General features: G+C 42.5%; 1 protein-coding gene across 1 annotated transcript in view; it reads right to left on the reverse strand.

Annotated features, from left to right (window-relative positions):
* COL21A1 (collagen type XXI alpha 1 chain) overlaps nucleotides 1-18,068 on the reverse strand; it is a 231,890-nt gene extending 213,822 nt beyond the window's left edge. The window contains exon 1 of the mRNA XM_070360774.1: nucleotides 17,793-18,068. The gene's annotated coding sequence lies outside the window, so the exon portion shown is untranslated. The remainder of the gene's footprint in view (nucleotides 1-17,792) is intronic.
* Between the last annotated feature and the right edge of the window lie 251 nt (nucleotides 18,069-18,319).

Here is an 18,319-nt window from a genome sequence, read left to right on the forward strand (position 1 = left end):
ACAGATTCAGAAATAGCCAGCAGGAATGAATATTTCTAAAATCAGAGGGACACAAATCTTTGTACTTTTGCTTAGAGGATAGTCTGCAAATAAATCACCACTGGAATAACAGAGTTGTAAGGGTCTTTCAAGCAAGGTATGGCACAATACTTAAGGCAGAAATGTGCATTCACACTGATATACCAATTATTCTCTGTAATGAAGGAATATTTCATAATAATGAAACTGCAATATTAACCAGTGCTACACTCAATATGTCAGCATATCTGGAAAACTCAGCAGTGGCCACAGGACTGGAAAAGGTCAGTTTTCATTCCAATCCCAAAGAAGAGCAATTCCAAAGAATGTTCAAACTAGCATATAATTACGCTCATTTCACATGCTAGCAAGGTGATGCTCAAAATCCTTCAAGTTAGGCTTCAGCAGTATGTGAACTGAGAACTTCCAGATGTACAAGCTGGATTTAGAAAAGGCAGAGAAACCAGAGGTAAAATTGCCAACATATATTGGATCATAGAAAAAGCAAAGGAATTCCAGGAAAAACAAAACAAAACATCTATTTCGGCTTCACAGACTACACTAAAGCCTTTGACAGTGTGGATCACAAAATACTGGGAAATTCTTAAAGAGATAGGAATACTAGACACCTTACCTGTCTCCTGAGAACCCTGTATGCAGGTCAAGAAGCAACAGTTAGAACCAGACGTGGAACAATGGACTGGTTCAAAATTAGGAAAGGAGTACGTCAAGGCTGTATATTGTCACCCTGCTTATTCAACTTCTATACACTGTGTATGTGTGTGTGTGTGTACGCACGTGTGCTCAGTCATGTTCAATTCTTTGCACCCTATGGACTGTAGCCCAGCAGGTTACTCTGTCCATGGGATTTTCCAGGCAAGAATACTGGAGTGGACTGCTATTTCCCTTTCCTCTATACAGAGTACATCATGCAAAATGCTGGGCTGGATAACTCATGAGCTGGAATCAAAATTGCCAGCAGAAATATCAGCAACCTCAGATATGTAGATGATAACAGTCTAATGGCAGAACGCAAAGAGGAAACAGAGCTTCTTTTTTTTTTAATGTAAATTTATTTATTTTAATTGGAGGCTAATTACTTTACAATATTGCATTGGTTTTGCCATACATCAACATGAATCTGCCACGGGTGTACATGTATTCCCCACCCTGAACCCCCCTCCCACCTCCCTCCCCATACCAGACAGCAAAAGAGACACAGATGTATAGAACAGTCTTTTGGACTCTGTGGGAGAGGGAGAGGGTGGGATGTTTTGGGAGAATGGCATTGAAACAACAGAGCTTCTTGATGAGGGTGAAAAGAATGAAAAGGCTGGCTTGAAACTCAACAATCAAAAAACTAGTATCATGGCAACCAATCTCATCAATTCATGGCAAATAGATGGGGAAAAAATGGAAACAGTGACAGATTTTCTTTTATTGGGCTCCAAAATCACTGCGGATGTTGACTGCCGCCATGAAATTAAAAGACGCTTGCTCCTTAGAAGAAAAGCTATGACAAACCTAGACAGCATATTAAAAAGCAGAGACATCACTTTGTCAATAACAGTCCATCCAGTAGTCACATTTGGATGTGAGAGTTGGACCATAAAGAAAGCTGAGCACTAAAGAATTGATGCTTTTGAACTGTGGTGCTGGAGAAAACTCTTGAGCATCCCTTGAACAGTAAGGAGATCAAACCAGTCAATCCTAAAGAAAATCAACCCTGAATATTCATTGGAAGGATTGATGCTGAATCTGAAGCACCAATACTTTGGCCACCTGGTGCAAAGAGCCGACTTAGTAGAAAAGATCCTGATGCTGGGAAAGATTGAGGTCAGGAGGAGAAAGGTGTGACAGGGGATGAGATGGTTGGATGGCATCAAAGGACATGAGTTTGAGCAAGCTCTGGGAGATAGTGAAGGACGGGGAAAGCTGGTGTGCTGCAAACCATGGCGCCATGAAGAGAAGGACACAACTTAGCCACTGAACAATACAACACCATTAACCAGGAAGGCAGAAAGTTTATGTTTCTCTGCTTAAATCTGCCCACTCTAGGTTTTTCCCTACTGTTTTCTATTGACCATACATCCCAAGTAATTATTATACTCATCTTACAGCTTCAAATGTTCATCATTCATTTTCTCTAAAATTCAATAAAGTTATATGTACATACTCACCATTGTGGAAACGCTCACCTCAGTATTAATGACCTCCTCAGGTTCCAAAGAAATGCCTCCTCTCACCCACACCCATACCCTGCTCCTTTATCTCCCTTTGCTTAAGATCATACCCTCCGTGAGAGTTACCCTTCCTTGAGATAATCAATCCTTTCACAGTGCCCTTGGCAACATTTCGTCACTATTTCTCAAAAGATAGCATCTGTCTTGATTGGTCTTCATCTTCTAGACTTTTTCTGGTTAGCTTGTGATTGACAGATTTGTGCTCAGCCGGAAACACCACCACCGTCTCTGCTTCAGTGACCATTTCTACAGAAGGGCTCCAGGTCCCATATTTGGAAATATTTCCAGCTCTCCCCCAATAAACCCTCCCTTTCCATCAAGCCCTTAAACAAATCACACCCATTCCCAGTTTTAAGTCTGTTTCACAATATATCTTCATTTGTGAAATACAGACCAGTGCTCAAAGTCCAAGTAATAAACAGCAGAAACTTACAGAAAGGAGAAAAGAAATACCACTAAAGATCAAGAGCATGTGGGCTTCTGGGAAACCCAAAAGGCTGCAGGATTAGATCAGCTGTCAGCTGGCTGCCCTGACATCTCCTCTGACTGTCCTGTGCCCAAGCTGCAAGGCTGGTACCCTGGCTTTTCTGGTTGTTAAACATTCTAAACGTCACTCCTTTTTGCAAGCACTCACAAACCTTACAAAAGGAATATGTCCTGAGCATTACACGATGTTTTTTAGTACCAAGAATAAATCACAGTAAACTGACCTGCAGTTTTTTCACTTTTTTAAGAAGTGGTATTGGTGTATAGTTGATTTACAGTGTTGTTAGTTTCAGGTGTACAGCATGGTGATTCAATCATATATATACACATATTCATTCTTTAACAGATACTTTTCCCATACAGGTTATTACAGAATATTGAGTAGAGTTCCCTGTGCTGTACAGTTTGACCTATACTTTTTTGATAGGATTGGGCTTCCTCTGTGGCACTAGTGGTAAAGAATCCTCCTACCAATCCAGGAGACATAAGAGACGCGGGTTCAATCACTACTCAGGAAGATCCCCTGGAGGAGGGTATGGCAATCCGTTCCAGTACTCTTGTCTGGAGAATCCCATGGACAGAAGAGCCTATGGACTATGGTCCACAGGGTCACAAAGAGTCAGACACGAATGAACCGACTTAGCACGCACACGCACAAGGCTGATATCATGAGAAGACTGTACTTATGACACTTCAAAAATGAGAGCAGATAAATGTAGTCTGGATATAAAACTGATCAAATGGCTCCCCCATGGTGAGTAACAGGGTTGCCAACCTGGCAAGAGGTTGCTGGCGAGATATTTTAGAATTCTGTCATGTGTCCTGCCAAGTTCATTGGTTATCCATAATTTGAGTGAGGAAAATGATGACATGCAAATCAAGTTTCTAGATAAAGAAAAGCTAAAAAAGATTTCTAACTGATTGAATGGAAGCCTGTGGATAAGATCTCACCTGGATAAATAATAAACCAATCACAATAAGACAAAATTCAAAAGAAATACACAAAAACCCTAGGATCCAAAATTTGGATTGTAGAATTCTTAAAAGGAATCTGTTGGCCTAACAGCAGGAGGACTGAGCAGACAAAAAGGCCTTAGCTAATGGCAAACTGAAGTCATTTGTGTGAGCTAGCTGCCAAAAATTAGTTTGCTCTTGGGCCACAGAGAGAAAAGAGCAGGGCTACACCCTTTCTATTTAGCAACCAATGATCAGAAAGAATCAATACTCAGCATGTCCAGGGAAGGTTGACTAGGCTGTAGATGTAACTGTAAACCATGCAAAAGACAAAGAAAGAAAGAAAGAAGCAGTTTTAGAATACCATGTTCCACTTGTCTTCAAATCCTGGCAAGACTGGATTTGAAGTAGAAGAGATTTTTTTTGTCCCTGTTACTCCTAGAGTACAGAATTAGGACCAGTGCATGGACACCCCAAGGAGGAATTTTTCAGTTTAACCTAAGAAAATAATTTTTAATAAATAAGGATGTTTAAAGCTGAAAGTTTCCCATCCTTAACAGTATCTGGCATCAGATCATTTGCTCATTAGTTACGCTATTGGGAGAGATTAAGGCATCAAGCATCATTCGTATAAACAACATTTGTATCACAAATGACAATTACTTGTAAGGTAATTTCCAGCCCTGTGATTTACGTTGACTATTGTGTGTGTCTAAACTGAACCATGCTTCAGGAAGCAGGCTCATGCCACACCTCCTCCATGAAGCAAAGTATGACGCAGACCAAATCTTCCCCGGCACCGGCCTCCAGCATTAAACCATCTGGAGTCTTACTTTGCTTCCAAACTTATATTTGAAGTGGTTCACCTCCCAATCATACCATAAGGAACCTCAGTCTACTAGGTACCCAGGGGGCCAGGGAGCTTGCTGACTCACCTCCACCCACCCAACCCCCCGCCCACAGCACAGAATCAACATTTTTACAATATCAGTAGCTCCTTTTTGTGAATGGGAAGAAAGACAATAAAGCTTTCTTGGGAGCATTTGTCTCCCCTCTGCCCTTTTGATATATCAAAATTCCTTGTTTTGCATCTAAAACTTCCCAACTCCCTAATGGGGGCTTCCCAGATGGCACAGTGATAAAGAATCTGCCTGCCAATGCCAGAGACACAGGGTTCAATCCCTGGGTAAGGAAGATCCCCTGGAGTGGGAAATGGCAACCCACTCCAGTATTCTTGCCTGGAAAACTCCTTGGACAGAGGAGTCTGGTAGGCTACGGTCCATGGGCTACAGTCCGTGGGGTCACAAAGAGTCAGACAAAATGACTCTGAGCACACAGGCAACTCCCCAATGAGGACAATGGTCACAGAAACAGAACCCATTCTTGCAGCTTTTGCAGATAATAAAATATGCCTTCTTTCTTTCCCTGTTAGCACACGTGAAGAAATGGCTCTCAGAAAACAAATCCCAGGAGAAAGATTTTAAAGGAAAAAAGTCAAAATTTGAAATTGTCTACAGTAAAAGTAGACTTTATTGATTACACCAAAGCCTTTGACTGTGTGCATCACAACAAACTGTGGAAAATTCTTCAAGAGATGGGAATACCAGGCCACCTGACCTGCCTCCTGAGAAATCTGTATGCAGGTCAAGAAGCAACAGTTAGAATTGGACATGGAACAACAGACTGGTTCCAAATAGGGAAAGGAGTACATCAAGACTGTATATTGTCACCCTGCTTATTTAACTTACATGCAGAGTACATCATGAGAAATGCCAGGCTGGATGAAACACAAGCTGGAATCAAGATTGCTGGGAGAGATATCAATAACCTCAGATATGCCAATGACACCACCCTTATGGCAGAAAGTGAAGAGGAACTAAAGAACCTCTTGATGAAAGGGAAAGAGGAGAGTGAAAAAGCTGGCTTAAGACTCAACATTCAGAAAACTAAGATCACGGCATCTGGTCCCATCACTATGGGAAATAGATGGGGAAGCAGTGGAAACAGTGGCTGACTTTATTTTTTAGGGCTCCAAAATCACTGCAGATGGTGATTGCAGCCATGAAATTAAAAGATGCTTGCTTCTTGGAAGAAAATCTATGACCAACCTAGACAGCATATTAAAAAGCAGAGACATTACTCTGCAAACAAAGGTCCATCTAGTCAAAGCTATGATTTTTCCAGTAGTCATGTATGGATGTGAGAGCTGGACTATAAAGAAAGCTGAGTGCCAAAGAATTGATGCTTTTGAAGTGTGGTGTTGGAAAAGACTCTTGCAAGTCCCTTGGATCTTGCAAAGAGATCCAACCAGTCCATCCTAAAGGAAATCAGTCCTGAATATTCATTGGAAAGACTGATGCTGAAGCTGAAACTCCAATACTTTGGCCACCTGATGTGAAGAACTGACTCATTGGTGCTGGGAAAGATTGAAGGTGGGAGGAGAAGGGGATGAAAGTGGATGAGATGGTTGGATGACATCACCGACTCAACGAACATGAGTTTGAGTAAACTCCAGGAGTTGGTGATGGACAGGGAGGCCTGGTGTGCTACAGTCCATGGGGTTGCAAAGAGTTGGACACAACTGAGCAACTGAACTGAACTGATGTATGGATATGAGTTGAACTATAACAAAAGCTGAGAGCTGAAGAATTGTTGCTTTTGAACTGTGTTGGAGAAGACTCTTGAGAATCCCTTGGACTGCAAGGAAATCCAACCAGTCCATCCTAAAGAAAATCAGTCCTGAATATTCATTGGAAGGACTGATGCTGAAACTGAAACTCCAATACTTTGGCCACCTGATGTGAAGAACTGACTCAGTGGAAAAGACCCTGATGCTGGGAAAGATTGAAGGCAGGAGGAAAAGGGGATGACAGAGGATGAGATGGTTGGATGGCATCACTGACTTGATGGACATGAATTTGAGTAAGCTCCGGGAGTTCATGATGGACAGGGAAGCCTGGTGTGCTGCAATCCATGGAGTCAAAAAGAGTCAGACACGACTGAGCGACTGAACTGAACAGTAAAAGTAGCAGTGTCTTACCCTCTGGAGGAGCAGGGCTAGAATTCTTCTTGCCTGCATTTGAGAAGATGGCAACCCTGTAATAATCGGATTCCTTGAGGACACTGTCTTGAGAAATAGATTGGCCTTGCTTAAGGATTGGCAACATGAAAACAACTATAGAGAGGAAGGGGAAAGAGGCTCTTCTTGCAGCTATCTTTATGATACATGCTCATCTTTGCAGAAAAGCTGAAGATGGAATGAAGTGGAAAACATGCACACATTTATTCTTAAAGTCATTAGTATTCAAATCAAGTTTGAAAATATGAAATTATAATGGCTTCACTAGTCTTACTTAAACTGTTTTAGGCTCAAGTATGGATAACATGGCAGGTTTCTAGATAGGAGATATGAAATTCAACTTGGCAGCCTTATCCAAGATGATGTAGAAACATTTAAAACACACAAACTCATTGTACTACTCAAGCTTAGCATTTAATGATGTAATAGGTCTGGCCGAAAAGTGTCCAATGTGAAATTACACTATCCAGCTAAAAATTAAAAATATTTCGAGGCACAGTTAAGGAAATACAGATGCACAAATGGCTCTCACTATCCTATATTGGTAACTGGCCAGACATTCACTTAATTAACTAATTGAGAATGAATCAGAGCTCAAAAATATTTACATTTTTTTTCAGGGCTCTGACATGTGTAGTCTAAAAATAATTGATTCTGATTTTCCCAGCGTCTCCATAACTTCCTTCTATTTTAAGCCATGATCACTTCAATTCAATTCATCATGGGTTTTTGTTTAGTTTTTGGATTGGTAGACTATGTGCCTAGTCTAAACACTTTGTAGAAATTTACTGATATACATTATACATATAGAGTTCACCACAGTTTTGAGAAGAGCATAGACCCAACCAGGGACCCCCAATAATAAACCTTCAGATTAGTGGGTATGGGAGCAATTAACATATGAAATCAACCATGACATCCTCTTTGAAGCACTCTACCGAAAGCAGCAATGTACTAGGGTTAAAAGTTCCGTGATATAATACCAACCCTGATAGACAAAGCAGACACAGTGAAATTTGCAAAGAGATTGCGAGTCCTGGAGGACAGGGATCGTGTCTCATTTTTGCTGCATCTCTAGGATCTGGAATTAATCTATGGAAACAGCTGGAAAAATATTTGCCTAGTGGATGAATTAACACGTATCCTATACAAATACATAAAATTCTGTGCTATGGCCACACAAAGGTCTCTAGTTGAGGAGGCAAATGGATACTGAAACCCAGAGCTGCATCTGCCTGGAAACAAAGCTGCTGCTGCTGCTAAGTCACTTCAGTCGTGTCCGACTCTGTGCAACCCCATAGACGGAAGCCCACCAGGCTCCCCCGTCCCTGGGATTCTCCAGGCAAGAACACTGGAGTGGGTTGCCATTTCCTTCTCCAATGCATGCAAGTGAAAAGTGAAAGGGAATTTGCTCAGTCATGTCTGACTCTTAGCAACCCCATGGACTGCAGCCTACCAGGCTCCTCCATCCATGGGATTTTCCAGGCAAGAGTACTGGAGTGGAGTGCCATTGCCTTCTCCGGGAAACAAAGCAATTTTCTAATTTTCACAGAGGAAAACAAGAGGGAGTCAAGCTTCCCAGGTGGCGCTGCTGCTGCTGCTGCTGTTAAATCGCTTCAGTTGTGTCCGACTCTGTGCGACCCCCTAGACGGAAGCCCACCAGGCTCCCCTGTCCCTGGGATTCTCCAGGCAAGAACACTGGAGTGGGTTGCCATTTCCTTCTCCAATGCATGAAAGTGAAAAGTGAAAGTGAAGTCACTCAGTCGTGTCCGACTAGTTGTAAAAAATCCCACCTACCAACGCAGGAGACATAAGAGATGCAGGCTTGATCCCTCGGTTGGGAAGATTCCCTGGAGCAGGGCATGGCAACCCAACTCCAGTATTCTTGTCTGGAGAATCCCATGGACAAAGGAGCCTGGCAGGTTATAGTCCACAGAGTTGCAGAGAGTCAGATATGACTCTAGTGACTTCACACATGCATGCATAAGATGGACTATCCAGGACCCTGACCAACGAAACCTCTACAATTGCTAAAATCTAGGAGCTCACAGAAGGAAATGGCAACCCACTCCAGTGTTCTTGCCTGGAGAATCCCAGGGATGGGGGAGCCTGGTGGGCTGCCGTCTATGGGGTCGCACAGAGTCGGACATGACTGAAGCGACTTAGCAGCAGCAGGAGGAGCTCATAACAAACCATCTGCAGCTGCAAGTCGGTCCTAAGGACACTTCCAACTCCACCCAACAACCACTGGGGATTGTGCCATATGGCAAAGGATGCTGGCCTCCCAGACTCCATAATAAGTACTTAGAGTCACAGGAGTTGCTCTGCAAAGCCTCTGTTGGCACCCCTAGAGCACTGCTAGCTTTGGGAGACATGCTCCCTGCATCCCCAGCACAACATGGAGAAGGGTGAAAGTCTGGAGTCATCTGTCTGCCATGACCCCGGCTGCCTGGAGGATACCTCATCTAAAGCAGCAGCAAGCTTTCCACAAGGTAATATCCAAATCAGATGTGTGAACAAGATCAGAAGTAGGAAGAATATTCACTTGTGGTAATAACTAATTTGAGTACCTTTCCCTGCCAGGCACTGTGTTTAAGAGTTTGTGTGCATTATTCCACTGAACACTCTTGACCACAGCATGAAGTAGGTCCTTTGATCCTCTCTTGACAAATGGGAAAATTAAGCTTTAAAAGGTTAAGAACCATAAACAAGGTCACACAGGTGCCAAGTGGCAGGGCTATGACTACATACCCCCCCAACCCCGATCTTAGCTATAATCCTCGATGGCTTTACAGGATTAGAATACATAATATTCTTTTGGCACTCACTAGGAGTAAGAAAGTGATGCTCTGCTTTTAATAAAAATCACACCTATCATTTTCACCAGATTCTACTATCTCTTATTAGTGTGTCTGGTATTTCAAAGTACATCTCATACATGTGCTTTGTGAATTACAGGAATGTAAACGAATCACATTGTAACATCATTATCTCTCTAATACATTTGTATCTATATCACTAATACATTTGTATTAGTATTCAAAATTACCATTTCATATGCTTCCTCTAAAAAGCATGTAGTTATGTATTTATTTTTTCATTATAAAGGTAATACATGTGTATTAAAAAATAGAGGAAACAAAGAAAAGCAGGAAAGAAAATATCTATCATACTACCGTCAAAATGCAACTGTTAACATTTTGGGAAACATAGAATTTTGAGCTCAAAACTACAATATGATTACTCATATAAACATGATTTCATTTATAAACCCATACTTAAGAATAAGAATTTTTTTCCAAGTGTTGAAAAGACCAGTGAATATGTTTTATATAATTCCCATATGGAGGCCAAAAAAGTTTGTTTAGCCATCATGAAAAGGAAAATACAATTTTCTTGAAATACAAAGATCTGCTATCTCATTATTTCCCACGCACAGTAACATCCATCTTCAGTGAACATTCAAGAATATTGTTATAGGAATTTTTGGAATGAATGCTACATTTCTCTAGAGACTAACTTCCTAAAGGGTTTTACTCAAACTGACTTCACCTCTGAACACAGATGGTCTAAGCTACAACTCTTCACGTGATCCATGATGGTCTCAAATGGTGCTTTTCACCAAGAAAAAGAAAATGAAAGAAGACTTTACAATCACGCCTACCAAGTCTGTTTTACTACAGGCTTTTCTGATAAGCAACCGATTTAGTAAGTTAGTGGTAGACTGGGATGAGAAACCAGGTTTCCCATTTCCTGGTCCATAGCCTTCTTGGAAATAATGTATGTCTATTTATTTAGTACTTCGTGTACAAATACTGTTACTCTTATTCAACTGGCAGAATGAAAACAACATATAACTTAGATTGTAGGTCAGATCCCATACTGACAAACTTGCTGCACTAACTTATACAGGATAAGGTTTGAATAAGGTTCCACGCGCCTCCATATCCCATCAAGAGTTCTGAATCCCACGTTTTCTTTTCATCCCTGCTCCCTCCTCATTCCAAAGGGACTTAAATAGGAAATGTATGAACCACTCTACCTAAGACAGCTACCTTGGCATCCCTGCTCCTCAGGAAGCATCCTTCACTCTCTCTCATTTCAAACCTTAGTCCAGAAGTGCTGGCTAACAAGTGATTTCAACAGGGAAAGGAAAAGGAACTCCGAAAGGATGGACAGGCACTGCCAGAAGGAAAAGGGAAGCTTCTACAGAGAAGTGGAGGAGTCAGCCGCATTCTCAGGACCTTGGGTTTTTCTCTTCTCCACAGTGCCTCCCTCTGGTGTAACTTCTCCACTTCTTGCCATAATATAAATTCAAATCAAATTCATCTTCTAATGGACACAGGTTGCTTCCATGTCTTGGTTACTGTATATAGTGCTGCTGTGAACTGTCAATGAATAAAGATATGGTCCACATCCACAATGGAATAGTACTCAGCCATAAAAAAGAATGAAATAATGCCACAGGCAGCAACATGGATAGATCTAGAGATCATGTACGAAGTGAAGTAAGTCAGGCAGAGAAAGACAAAGACCAAACGATACCACTTATATGTGGACTCTAAAAATCATCTCACAATTGAACCTATTTACAAAACAGAAATAGGCCCACAGAAACAAAAACCGTACTTACCACTACCAAAGGGGAAAAGGGGGGAGGGATAAATTAGGAGTTTGGTTTTAACAGCTATACACGACTATACATAAAATAGGAAACAACAAGGACTCACTGCACAGCACAGAGAACTATACTCAGTATCTTGTAATAACCTATAAAAGAACATATATACCTGTTGTTGCTAAGTCGCTTCAGTCATGTCCGACTCTGTGTGACTCCATAGATGGCAGCCCACCAGGCTCCCCTGTCCCTGGGATTCTCCAGGAAAGAACACTGGAGTGGGTTGCCATTTCCTTCTCCAATGCATGCAAGTGAAAAGTGAAAGGGAAGTTGCTCAGTCGTGTCCGACTCTCAGTGACCCCATGGACTGCAGCCCACCAGGCTCCTCCGTCCATGGGTTTTCCAGGCAAGAGTACTGGAGTGGGGTGCCATAGTCTTCTCCAATATATACCTATATATACACACACACATATATATATATATTTTATATATATGCATAACTGAATATTGTGCTGTATGCCTAGAACTAACATAATATTGGAAATCAACTATATTTCAATATTTTTTAAAAAAATCATATTCAGCCCTTTCTAAAGATTAATTCAAGACATTATGTTAAATGAGAATCAAAATGGTTTGAAAAGAAACAGTGACACATCATGCCACACTTGTTGATTTTCATAAATTTAAATCAAAACTATTTTTGCCTTATACATTTTTTCACTTAAAAATAGGTACAAAGTGCTATTTTTATATAATAAATGAAAAGGAGCTTTCCATTTGAAAAAAGAAAACTGCCAGTTGGCTCTCAATAGACTTACTAAACTGAACAAAGTAACTTTTCTGAATCCCAGAGGACAGTTAAGCTGGACAGGCACTTCACCACAGTGTGATTATTGGCTGAACACTTACAAAGAATGTTCCTCCTTTCCTTATCTTTAATATTGTATCTAATTCTGGGTACTGGTGAGTGCCTAGACAGCCCCTTGAGTTGGAATCAAACTGCCTCTTCCTAATTCAGTAGAGAAATACAGCAAGGTTTAGCATTTATAAAACATTCAATACTTTGTTTCATTGAATCACCTATAGATTTGAAAGTTGCCATAAAAATGTAAAACATATATTCTGAGTGTTTGTTTTTATTTACCACTGTTACATAATAAAAATGTAAAAGGCTATACATTTCCAAAGAATATATTTAGAAGAACTTCCTATAAAGCTCAGACTTCACTAGAAGTTTTTACCTCGAATTTAAAAAGAAAATTGTGTCAGTTCTTAATCTTTTCTTCTTGACACCAGTAACTGTAAAAACAAACAGTTAGCGGGTAACATAACACTGTGATCGTGGCTACACTTACCTATATCAAAACAAGACAAGTCAAAACAAAAATTAAACAGTGAATCGAACAGAAGAACCTGGCAGGATTCCCAGACGCTCACCAAACTTGGACTTGAGAAACTGTCCATGTTTCCTGAAATTCTCAAAGATACCTCTGAGTTTTTCATTAGTAAAAGCCAAACTGCTAAAGCAACGGCAAAAAGGAAAAACTCAACTAGATCCTTAACCTAGCTATAAAAAAACTCTTCCTTTTCACAATGGATAGCTATATGTTTATTTTCTTACACTTAGCTATGGTGATGTCAGTGAATTTTCATTTAGAAAAGCTTTTCAATAAATAACCCTGAAATCAAAAATCAAACTGGGTCAAGGGAGACAGGCAGATCCATAGGATTCCCAGGGCACTTTATCTGGGATTATGTGCTTCTACCACATTATCTGATTTTTCAGAAGACAAGGCAGTTGAATGAAAAATGTACTGAGCAGAATACAGGAAGCCTGTTGTTATCTAGTGCCACCACTGACTGTTCCTGAGCTTTTAGCCAAGAATGAGGTCCCCAAGTCTTTTTCCCCATTTCGACTGGACAAATTATAATATCCCTAAAAATGCTATGAGTGCATAGGAATTCCATATAGACAGGTAAGGTGTAATGTTACACAGCCTCTCTTTTTCAAAGCACATGACAACTACATTTCACAATAAATTAACCCAACTGATTAACTTTTTAATCAGTTTGGGCATCAACATGCTACAGCTCTGATCTCAGGTGACTCCAATGTTTAGTCCAGTTTGGGAACTAGTGGGTGAAGCAGTCATTCTCCAAGTGTGGTCTCAGGCCTGCAGTAGCAGCATCTGGCAACTTTTAGAATGTTGTTCAAAAGTTTGTATTATTTTCCAAGAAAGTTGAAGGACTTCATTTATTCAGAAACAAATTCTCTTACTAGCTAAAACAGAAAAAGCATCAAATGACATAACCTGAATTACCACTGCCTTTTCAGGATCTAATTTTCAGAGGTGAAAAGAGAAAAAGAGAGCATCAGCTTAAACCATTAACATCCAAGGAGAAATGATAGGAAATACTTATTAAGCATTCACTGTTAGTAGAACTTTATGTTTGTTGACTCATTTACTCCTCATGATAACCCCCCTGATGTAGGTACTATTCCCCAGTTTTAGAGCTTCCCAGGTGGTGCCAGTGGTAAAAAAAAAAAAAAAAAAACCACCTGCCAATGCCGGAGACTTAAGAGACACAGGTTTGATCCCTGGGTCAGGAAGGTCCCCTGGAGAAGGGCATGGCAACCCACTCCAATATTCTTGCCTGGGAAATCCCATGGACAGAGGAGCCTGGGGGGCTACAGTCCATGAGGTCACAAAGAGTCAGATACGGCTGAAGCGACTTAGTATACATTCAGCCCAATTTTACTAAGGAGGGAAACAGAAACAAAGAAAGGTTACACAACTGGTAAGTGACAGTCAGGACTCAAGGCTTGGCATTGTGGCTGAAAAGTGTGTGTCCATAACTGTGAGATGGAGAAGGCTCAGCCACAGAGCCAATTCTCTTTTCATGAGACTGGATCACTTGCCAGGAATAAATATTTCAAGTTGTTTCCCACAAGAATGCTAATGAAACAAACTAAAGAGTTACTACTGCATGCTGAGAAATACAATCCAAAAATAATAAATACAAAATAAAAACGTATATCCCTTTGCTGTGATGTGTTTTGCTCACACGACTTTCCAGGTTGGCCTTAATGGTAAAACCGTCAACTTTGGAACAAAGTGGGCCATCAAAATAAGTGAACTGAAATGAAGACAATCAGAACCTTTCTAAGTGAGCCAAGTTATGAAAAATAAAGGCAATTAGGCTCACTTCTTTATGATTATCTCTGCTCCAGCCCTTTTGCCTGCAAACGGAGAATCATGAAATCACTGTGGGGCATTAGCATCTTTCCGAACTGGCCACTCACTGGGCTGCTTCATCTTGTCGTTGACTTGCAACATCACAGATGCTCAGCTCTTGAGTTAAATTATCCAGGATACATAATTTGATTATTGAGCCTTTTAATTTGCTTCCACACGCCTTCATTTTCCCCATCAAGAGAAGTGCCTCTGATCTTCACTTTTCATGCCCAGAACCACTCCTCATCTCATACATAGTAAGCCAAAAAGAAAACCCTACTTACATTACCCAACTTACATTAAGTTGCAATTACATTTAATTTAATAACATTAAATTCTAATCATATTCAATTTAATGACATTACATTGTAACTTCCAAAGTATCCTAATGAAGACCCGATTTCCTGAATGGAGTAACCAAGATGTTTATGTGCTGAAACTTGTATTATGTTTAGTCTTCTAGAAGTCACAGAAGACTGGTAACAGAAAGAGTACAATCTCTTACATTCAAAGATGGAAGATGAGTCCTAAAATTGCATCCTAAGTTGGAAATCTAATAGTCAATTTATCACTGAAATTAAAGGTGAATCAAGACGCATTTCAAAGTACAGAATCAAGTGGCATATTTCTTGGAATTAATCCCCATTTTTTTTTTTTTACTAGAACTCTCTGGTTCTAAAGGATCACCCAGATCAGTTCCAATCAAATATTGTAAAAGGAGTTGCTTCTTCTATATGTGGTTCTGAAGCACTGTGAAATTATTGCAGCTAAGAAACAAAAGGACAGTTCAATGGCCTCCCCTGCCCCTTCTGCCAGTTGAGGCTTGTCCTTGCTGTGTCCTCACCTGGCTCTCTCTCACATTGTCTTGAGCAAACCTTGATGTAACTGCATAACGTTTCATTTTTCTCTCCCAAGAACCTAGGAAACACCAGGTAGGACTTCTAAACTGATGTTCTTGGAAGCCACAGCATGCCAGGCCTACCATTTGAACTGTCTTTTAGAAGGAATGATATTCTGGAGAGCCAGATTTAAGGCTGTTTAAATTTGAATGTGAAGATTATAAATTCCACCAGATGGTAAAATCCTTTACCATACACAGTGAGTAGATTAAAAACTAGGCTGTTGACTTGAAGATAATCTACTAGAAAAATTTTGTTCTAGAAAGTTCTATATAAAACATAGAGTAAAATTAGGAAGCTAATTAGAGGATGCCCATATATTCAGATTCTAGTAAAAAGGAAAAACTGTAAATTCTAAGGGTGAGGCTGACACGTAAATTCATGTAAATATAAAGTGTGACCATGTTCTCCACATAGTTTTCATTCAAAGTGTCTGGGGATTAGGTCTTTATTTTCTTTTTAGTTGGCATGTGTGTCTGTGTGTGTGCGTACATTTTGGACTAGCAAACATGTCATTGACTATGCTGGAAGCATTATTTCCTTTAACTCTGACAACAAAATGGCATTGCCCATTCTGCAGATGAGGAAGGTGAGGCCCACAGAGTTATACCCCTGCCCCAGAGCTCAGAGAATCAGAAGAACAGATCTTGAACCTGCATCTTGGGCCTCAGATCGAGGCTCCTAGTCCTCACCACAACCTGTATTCCCCCCAGTTCTCTGAACACAAGCTTAGAACCTGTCCCTTAAAGGTCTCTATACCTCATCACAAATTGGCTCTGACAATAGCAGCTTGGAAAGCAACTGCTTTCCGCGCAGAACACTGAGCAGTGTTCACCCCAGCACACATGTAGTAGGACCACAGTCACGCCTCTTCTAGCTTTTTTTCCAACATCAGATTTTCAGATCCATTTAAGCCTATTTGCAAAGTCATTCTATTTCTGTACTAATGACTTACGAACAGCTGGAATTATTTTTCTCGCCAAAATTTTGAAATCTCAGATCTCTATTTAAAAAAAAAGAAAAAAAAAAAAAAAAAAAAAAAAAAAAAAAAAGGAGCCACTCAGAGAATTCAGAGACCTGCAAGGCTGAATTTCCTTGCACTCTGGAGAACTGGCATGAATCCCTGAAACCTCCAGTTGCTCATACCTCATATGAGTCCTGTAAAGTGTACTGATGACAGGGATGATAGGGAGCAGCCCCATCAGGGGCCAAACGTTGGTGTTATTGCAGCCAGGAGATTCTTAGGTGCATGTCTTCTTTGGCTTCCTTTCAACTCTTAAAAATAGAAAATGTTTACTACAGGAAACTTCGCTCCAGGTGATGGCTAAGTCTCCGCCCTTTTCAGAATCCTCCAAAGTCCACGGCATTTAAATATATATATTTTATATATATATGGGTAGAACCCTACTGATAAATATCTAAGATTTTCAGAAAAGGGGTCTGTTTCCTCCCTTCTCTGGAAGGAAAGCCAAAGGCGTCTGCCCTTCCCTCCGCTGAAACCCGACCCAGAGCCCTCTACAGTGAGCCAGCGCTAGCCTGACCTGCAGGGTCCAGGAACACACAGCGGGCTGGTCCCTACCCCGCAGTTTCAGATTCGGATAGTCTGCGCCTCCCAAGCGGGGCCCCCGAGTTTGCATTTCTGAAAGTTCCCAGGGGAGGCTGCTGCTGCTGCCAAGAGGCACCCCTTCCTTGGAGAAGCAGGGCTCTCAGCCACTGGTTCCCAAAGCCACACCACCTGGCAGTCACCTGGGAAGTGTGTAGCCCACTCCCACAGATTCCGATACAATTGACTGGGTGCTGTCCCGGCCCCGGATTTGTCATGCTCCCCTGAGTGAGCCTCCGGGGCCGCAGTCTCAGAGAACCTCCCGGGCACCGCGCACAGCCCGCCACCCCGCGCTCGGCATCACGCTCCCTGCGCCGCACGTGTGGACACCAGCCCCTTCTAGAAAGACCGCGGCGCAGATAGATGAGCTTAGGGGAGTAAATCACCGCGCACTATCCATTTTCAGAGGCCAGAATGCTCCGAGCAGAAATCAGAGTCCAGAGAGGCTACGGAGATCATGCGACCACCCAGGAACTTTGCGGGACAGATCCCGGGTCCCAGGCTCCAGCCTGGGTGCCGACTCTGCCTGCCGGTTCCCTCGCTGCCTCCGCACGCGCGGGAAGAAACTGCACCCTGCAGACGCGGGAGCTCGAGCCGGAGGTCCCCGGTTCGCCGTCACGGCAGGGACAGGAGAGGAGAAGGGGCCGCCTTACCTGGCGCGCGTCCCTGCTCAGGGGTGCTGTCGCGGCAGCGGCGAGCCCCGCGGGGGCCCGGGGGTCCTGGAAATGGCCGGCCGCGGCCCTGCCACCACCTGGGCCGGAGCGGGTCGGCCGCCCTCCCCTCCCGGAGCCCGGAGCCCGTCTGCCCCGGGCGGCCGGTGCGGAGCGCGCGGGACGCTCCCGGCCTCGGAGGCGGAGCCCGAGATAAGGTTCGCGCCCCCACCCGCCCCCTTTCCGCGAGCCGAGGCCAGAGGGTGGGTTTTGGATCCGAATCCCCAGTGCGAACTGCCGGGGAACCCCGCTAGGAGCCAGAGGAGCTCACGTCCCGCTGGGACTGGGGAGAGGCGGGCCCGGGGATGCATTCCTGGGAAGCAGGTCAGGGCAAGGCCGCTCGGAGGTGGAAGGCGCCAGGGCGAAGCGAGGCGCGACCCGAGCGCATCCCTCGCGCGGAGTCAGGGAGCCCCAGGCCCGCCTCCGGGCGCCGGGATCAGTCACCTGGTCCAGCGGCTGACCGGTGGACC

The sequence above is a fragment of the Bos mutus genome, chromosome 23 (genome assembly GCF_027580195.1).
Source record: "Bos mutus isolate GX-2022 chromosome 23, NWIPB_WYAK_1.1, whole genome shotgun sequence".
Taxonomy (NCBI): Eukaryota; Metazoa; Chordata; class Mammalia; order Artiodactyla; family Bovidae; genus Bos; species Bos mutus.